Source organism: Anolis carolinensis, chromosome 2 (assembly GCF_035594765.1).
Source record: "Anolis carolinensis isolate JA03-04 chromosome 2, rAnoCar3.1.pri, whole genome shotgun sequence".
In the NCBI taxonomy this organism is placed as follows: Eukaryota; Metazoa; Chordata; class Lepidosauria; order Squamata; family Dactyloidae; genus Anolis; species Anolis carolinensis.
The window spans coordinates 210,596,291-210,602,290 of record NC_085842.1 but is presented as its reverse complement, the minus strand read 5'-3'; the positions used below and the strand labels follow the sequence as shown (position 1 = coordinate 210,602,290).

The 6,000-nt window shown below is 42.3% G+C and overlaps 1 protein-coding gene across 2 annotated transcripts in view; it reads left to right on the top strand.

Annotated features, from left to right (window-relative positions):
- Positions 1–704: 704 nt before the first annotated feature.
- The window catches only part of rarg (retinoic acid receptor gamma), a 157,635-nt gene continuing 152,339 nt past the window's right edge, over positions 705–6,000 (top strand). For both annotated transcript variants that reach the window (XM_008103590.3, XM_008103588.3), the window contains exon 1: positions 705–1,196. The gene's annotated coding sequence lies outside the window, so the exon portion shown is untranslated. The remainder of the gene's footprint in view (positions 1,197–6,000) is intronic.

Below are 6,000 nucleotides of genomic sequence, written 5' to 3'. Positions count from 1 at the left end.
AAGAGCAATGATTTCCATACAAATGATCTTGGGTTCAGCAGTACTAAATAAGGCTGAGAAATACTTTGGAGAGTTGCTGCCAGTCAGTGTTGGCAGTAATGAGGCCTGCCCTGCACTAAAATCAGCTAATATTCTTAACCATTTCCACATTGTGCCTCTGTCAAGGAATATGGAGAAGAAACCACTATAGAAACCCTGTGTTAGGCAAAGGATCTGAGAGTATATTGAGTAATTTTACCCAGTCACTGAGCTGTTATGTTGGTCCTGTCAGCTCAACATGCATGAGCAGAAAGGAAATCACAAAATACTCTTTCTGATGGCACTGGTGGAGATAAGTAGCAGAAAGCAAGCAATCTTAAAGTAAAACTTACTCTCCATGAACAATACTCTCTCTCAGGAACTTTTCTTAAAAACTGTCTTAAAAGAAGTTTCCCTGCAAAGGAGTTTGAAAAGTGATGCAACTTTCAAACACAGCTGGATAGCACCCTTCAAATGGCTTCTTTCCAGGTTTTCAAAGGGATAAAATGATTTAGTGTATCTAGGGGATGGGAAAGAGTTAAATTTAGGACTGGTCTCTCTTTCCAGATTTTCTTTTTTTCCCTCCTCTTTTTTTTAAAAAATTCAAGAAAAAGAAATCCCCATGTTTGTATTTTATGAGCGTGCAAAAACACCCCCAAACGTGTCATTGTTTGTGTCTCTTGTAGGTAGGTCGGGGCTCTTGACACATCCTTCCTCCCTCTCAAAGTGAAGGAAGCTACTCAGCTCTGTGACACTGGAGCGGGCCCTGTCCTGATGTCAAGTCTTTTTGACAATCTGACAGACGCCGGACTCAGAGGGGAGAGGCAACAGCAGCAGCAGCGGCGGCAGCAGCAAAAGCAAGAAGAGGAGGAGAGAGAAAATATTTTCCGTGTCTTCGCCTGAAGTCATTCTGTGGTTTTTGAAAAAATGTGCTGTATATTTTCAGGGCTGTGTCACATGATCTGCTGGGGTTATGAATAGCCGAGTATAATGATTTCTTAGTGAACGTTTTAAAAAAAGAGAGAGAGCAAGAGTAAGAGAGAGAGTGAGAGATTCACAGCGAGAAGGAGGCTCACACTCGCTCAAGAACAGCAGGGAGAAGAGGGGACGTGGAAAGTTCCCTGGCCTCCAGGTGTCTGCCTGTATCTCCCGCCTTCAGAGCCTGCTAAGGCAGCCAGGTGAGTGGCAAGACCCTGGGCCTCGGCATTAGGTGGGAGGTCAGATTTGTGGCCTGACATCTGGATTTCCTTTCCTTGCCACTATGCCGGCTCCGGGGGACATCCGTTGATCTGTCTTGTTTCTTTTTTTCTCACTTTCGGAGGCCTTTGAGGTTTTTCTTTTTTAAAAAAAAACTATTGTGTGTCACTGTGGGGATCAGGTGGGTCTTAAGAGGGCCAAGTGAGAGAGAGAAAGAAAAAGAGAAACTGTGTATTCATCAATGAGTGGGCAGACATTTGGGGATAGATCAGTCACACATGTGTAAGGCAGTGATTGGGAATGCTTGAGGGGACATGTGATGGATATGTGTGAGAAAGTGGCAAAGGTTAGTGACTTCAAAAGAGGTGTGCATGTGGAAGGACAACTAAAGTGTTCCTGTGTGTTTAGGGGATGGGGATAGTAGAGGCTGGGATGCGTCCCCTAGGTACGCTAGCACTGAGTTGACCAGAACAGCCCAAAGGTCCTTGCTGGCCCTTCTCTTGTCTCAACTTTTTTTTTTGATAAACCCTTGTTTCCCTTAGAATGGCATCTCCACCTAATTCTGAGGTGTCCTGTGACTGTTGCTTCCTTCAGGGACTTGTAGCAGTAGAAAGGTGCTGAGATGCCTGGTTGCTTTTAATTGACCAACTGTTGCACGATTGTTGAGAGTAAGCGGGCACAGGAGGGTGAACAGCTATATGGGACTGATATTCTGCATGAAGAGGGAATGGATTGTTGCCCTTTTGCCCAACTCCTCACTTTTGAACATCTTCCTACTTCTTAAGACTACGTTGTTTGTGAAGAAGGATGACTGAAAGGACACAGAGTCTCTACATATAAAGTTGTTAGGTTCAGTTGTGGGGGAAGGGGTGTGGCTGCCATACCACCCCTGAGGGAGAGTGTTTGGCATCAGCAGGATTTTGAGGGAAGGAAAACTCTCTTGGCAGGAAAAGTGTTGTAGTGGGTGGCGGTAGATTGGGTGGGGCGTCAGAGCTCCGGCCCTGTTCTCCAGACGTCTGGCCCATTTTAGGAACACGGTTCTGATCAAAATCTTACCTTTTACAACTCCTTTTGAAGTTTTTTGGGGGGCTGTGAATTGTCCTTGTACTCTGCCTCAAAAGTTTGCCACAAGGTTGAATGGCATTGAGTTGTGTATCTTGATTTGGACCTCCCTAGACAAGCAAACCTGCCACCATTAAAACTATAGCCAATAATCATAATTCTATGAAGAAAAGACACCTGGTGGATTATTCTTTGAGAGTGAAGAAACCTTTCTACCATAGATGCATCCTTGCCCAAGTTCTCCCATCCATTCATTTACTTTTGACATGCTCCAAAAATATACTCTGTTTGTTGTCGAAGGCTTTCATGGCCGGGATCACAGGGTTGTTGTATGTCTTTCGGGCTGTGTGGCCATGTTCCAGAAGTATTCTCTCCTGACGTTTCGCTCACATCTATGGCAGGCATCCTCAGAGGTTGTGAGGTATGGATCCATACTTCACAACCTCTGAGGATGCCTGCCATAGATGTGGGCAAAACGTCAGGAGAGAATACTTCTGGAACATGGCCACACAGCCCGAAAGACATACAACAACCCTATACTCTATTTTCTCTCTGATAAAACCTTTGTTTGTATACTAATTCACACACAGAGACACATACATTTAAAGCCATCTTCCTATCTCAGTCCCATCTACATTTTCTTCTTTCTGCAATGAGCATTTTGTTGTGCACACAAAGAACACACCTTGGGTTGCCTATTGGCATGGGTTTGACCGATGATTGTGGTTGAATTGCATGTGTCTGTTCTGATGAATGGGCTATGTCTCTTGTTACCTTGGTGATCATCTCTAGATGCCAACATAGCAGTGGATCCCATTCTCAGGCCTAAATGTCTGGAGCTCAGCTTAAGGACATGGTGGTGTATAGAATTCCAAAAATAGCACAATCATGAGGCCTGTATTAAAAGCCAATTGAAAACAGGCCTAGACATCTCTCTATTATGCCTCCATTGGGTTCTTTGCGTAGATTAACATGCTAACAAACTGATGCTAGGATTTTAGTTGGAAAATGGCACCCGGGTACAGTTTGGATCTTTTAAGTGAGCACCCCCTAAAGGAAAAATTGAGGATTGCTCCCTGAACTCTATTTTTTAAGATTTGCTATGTACCTGAGTATCTTCTGTTGTCCCTTGAGGTATGGTCAAATTATTCTCCCTGCTGCAAAAATGGGGAGGCATGGCTTACAGGCATAAAGAGAACTTGGCATAGGAGAAGAACAGCATAATGAATCTACGTCTAGATTTTGCAAATTGCTCTGACAAAATTGTATTTTGTGAATGTTGCATGTAGGTGAAAATTGATTCCTCTGGCTGTGCCAACTTGGTTTCTCTTTGGTCATAAAATCAAACTACCTTTTCCTCTCTTCCCACTAGCTTGTTTGCTTGGAGCAAAGGGGGAGGCCGAGTGTTTTTGCCTTGTGTTGCAAAAATGTTTATCTGGAGTGGGAACTAGAAGCGCCTTTCTGCTTCTGGATTCAGGCTCACTTCTCCAGAATGTAGCCAAGATCCAGCAATAAGACTTTTTCGAAACCTCTTCGTCTTGATTGCTGCTATTTTTGACACAGTTCAACAAGTCCTCAATGTTACTTACTAGAAAGAACATCTGAACAAAAACAAACTGTTAAAAGATGAAATTAAATTGAGGCTTGCAAAAAGCATGTTGGCCAATGGCCTATGGTGAATGGAAACTGAATCTAGTAAACACAATACACCCACAAGCATACAGTAATATAGTTGGGTCATTCGTTTTTATAGGCTTAAGTGTGAGATTAGACTGAATCCAAATTTTTGAGCCCTTGATATGCCTGTTTAGTCTATAGCCCAATGCTGACCACCAACCATATCACTATCATCATAGGCAATTTCTTGTGACCGAGTATGATTGTCTTCCAAGGTAGGGTGTCCATGATTGTAGAGACCTATTCTGGATCCACATGGTCTTTCACAATGAGGACATAGATTCCCAGATGGAAGATAGTCACAACAAGGATTTGCTTGACATGCCTTCCTTTCGGCACATTTCTCCCTTTTGCCCTCCATTCATGCCTCTTCAAAATCCAAAGCACTGTTGGTAACAGCTGACCACTGTTGGTAACGGCACCATACACATACATATAGTGCCAGGGGAAATTAACCATACACATTCATAGTGATAGACATTTAACCTATTTTTGTGACCTCGCCTAAATAAGGGCACTATATATAGGATAGCTCTGCTTGTTTTGTTACTCACAACGGCCTTAATTTAGTAAGGGATATTGACTGGAGAAAGGCCATTTAATGTGGTGCGTGACTGACCACACAATAATTTCTGCCCAGGTCTATAGATATGACAGCCCATCTTTGCATGTAAAATGGGAGTGGGTGAATGAGAGGAAAATGTATAGCCATCCAACTTCTCAGTCTCATCAGCACTGGCACAGTGTAGCAACTAATGAAAAATGTTGGGAATTGAAGTCCAGTAGTAACTGGGAGGCATACTTTGTGCACTCCAGCTTTTTTGGTACTCAGGATCCCACTGGGCTCCATTATTGACTTCTGAGTTTCTGTGTATGTATATATGGTGGACTCTTGGTATCCACTGGGAGCCTTCGTGGATACCAAAATCCATGAATGCTCAGGTCCCATTATATATAATAGTGTAATAAAATGGTGCCCTTATATAAAATGGCAAAAAACAAGGTCTGACTTTTTTATTTTTTTTAAATTCAAGCTGTGTATGCTGGAATCCATGGATGTAGAATGTGAATATGGAGGACTGACTGTTTCTTCCTACTCCATGATTCTGTAATTACTAGTTTTTGCTATTTTAAGGATCCGCCATCAGGATCTTGCTTTGTTCTTTCTTATTTTTAGTATTTACTTTCCTTTTCAAATCTTATTACTTTTGACTGCCCTGTTTTTCTAAGTTAGGGTAGTCAAACTGGTGTCCTCCAGATGTTTTGGATTACAATTCTTGTATGCCTTCACCATTATGTATGCAGTCTGAGGTTTATGAGGCTTGTAGCCAAAATACCTATAGAGCACTATAGAGCAACAACAGCAACAACAATACCTATAGAACAGCTTTGCTGTTGTTGTTGTTGTTGTTGTTGTTGTTGTTGTTGTTGCTGCTGCTGCTGCTGCTGCTGTTTTGGACTTTCCAGTTGTTTCCAGATTACCGTGTTTCCCTGAAAATAAGACAGTGTCTTATATTAATTTTTGCTACCAAAGAGGCGCTAGGTCTTATTTTCAGGAGAAGTCTTATTTTTCCATGAAGAAGAATTCACATTTATTGTTGAACAAAAAAATGAACTACCATTATTTCCATGTACAACAATCTATGGTACGTACATTTACTGATCCTGCATGTTCTGGTGTTTTGTTCGACGGGCATGCTTCTAAACAAAATCTTTGCTAGGTCTTACTTTCAGGGGAGGCCTTATATTTAGCAATTCAGCAAAACCTCTGCTAGGTCTTATTTTCAGGGGATGTCTTATTTTTGGGGAAACAGGGTATGGCAATAATATGCGGTTTTGGCAAGTATTCTTTGAGTGGGATTTTGCCCGTGTCTTTCTCTGAGTACGAGAGAGTGTGACTTGCTCTTAAAACCACTACATCATGTTAGCTCTTTTTCTGTAAAATGGTTGCGGATGTATTACGGAGCAAAGTGCAGCCATTCAACTCCCATCAGAGTTTGCAGGAGTAGCAGAATTGCCTAGCCTGGTTTTAAGCATCAGTGGCAC